This window comes from Limulus polyphemus, unplaced genomic scaffold (genome assembly GCF_000517525.1).
Source record: "Limulus polyphemus unplaced genomic scaffold, Limulus_polyphemus-2.1.2 Scaffold1510, whole genome shotgun sequence".
In the NCBI taxonomy this organism is placed as follows: Eukaryota; Metazoa; Arthropoda; class Merostomata; order Xiphosura; family Limulidae; genus Limulus; species Limulus polyphemus.
Window position 1 is genome coordinate 26,594 of NW_013667120.1, and position 1,464 is coordinate 28,057.

The following is a 1,464-nucleotide window of genomic DNA, read 5'->3' on the forward strand; positions in this document are numbered from 1 at the left end:
ATTTAACTACTAATTTAAATTTATCAATTAACTCAATTTCAGGCTATTTGAAATTCTAATACGTAACAGGCCACAAACAATAATTTCAAGTAAAAGTGATTTAATTTCCCATCAAACGTTACTGGGCCGTTACAATTAACAAAATGCAAAGCTAAACTGTACCCAATCCCTTGAGTCTTGTAACCGATTCAAGTACTGTTTTCACTAGCTCGCAAATGTATGTTATTTCGGGTCGGGTTTAGGAATTAAATCAGATATACTTCACAAAATGTGTTGAGCCAAAATTCAAATGTGACCAATCAGCGTATGCTGAAGCAACGACCGTGGAAGAGAAAGCTATTAATCTCAATTCAACAGAGGTTAATACTAGAAATGAGGATACTATGAAAATATCAGTGCTGAATTGCCGATCTTTAGACAGGCACTGTGAAGATATCTTGAATGATGTGACAGCCTTAAAAAGTTACATTATCCGCGTAACAGAAACTTCGTTACTTTCAACTGACATGAAACAGAACTTTGTCTTGATATCTGCAGCAAGCAAAGGCCGAGGAAAAGTACAGTAATGTATGTAAGGTCAGAACATAAAGGTTTTTTCACCCGCACAGTACACGATGACTTTCAAAATGCTGAAATTCGAAATGATTTAGTTGATGTTATTACATTGTACCGATCTCGAACCTGCAATGATGATTTCCTGTATGGAGGTATTAAAGACATGATTTGTCCTTTGGAACCAACTGTACTTTGTAGGAATTTCAAGCTACATTATGATCTTTCGACAAGAGCAGGCTCATTGATGTCAAAATTACAAGACCATCACCTGATTCAAATAGCGAAGGAGCCTATACACTTAGAGGGTCATATAACTGATCATGTATATACCAGATTGATTGAATGTTCAAGGTGCTTTACTCATCTTCTGTACTTTTCGGACCATGATTGCACATGTTTTTTCATGAAAGTTCATAAGTTGAATTAGTTACGAGTCTTTCTCCTAGGGCACTTTGGTCAGTTAGACAATATTACTGTGATTGCTTATATACCGGTACCCGTAATTTAGTACTCGTATGTATAAAATACATCCAGTTATAGGCCTATTGTGAAAGGTTTTGGACATAAGAGAATAATGCTAACTGAACCATACATTGTGAAATTAGGAACATTTTTAAATCAAGAGGGAATCCTCAATAGCCGCGGCACTTGAAATTATTTTAGGCAGGGTTAGAGTAAATTAATCTATGAGACATTTTTCCCCCTTTTTATTTGTTATATTTTTGTGCGCCAGCAATACCAAGCGTGGGGCACTCGTATACCCGATTCGATTTTATTAATCATTAGGATCTTTACCAGCCTACCCTCGAATTGAAATTCTTTTAGACAGGATTAGAGTATTAATCTATAAGACCTTGGGCGTGGTCAAATACATCAATAGAAATGATTTGACCTCCTGAGTCCGAAACT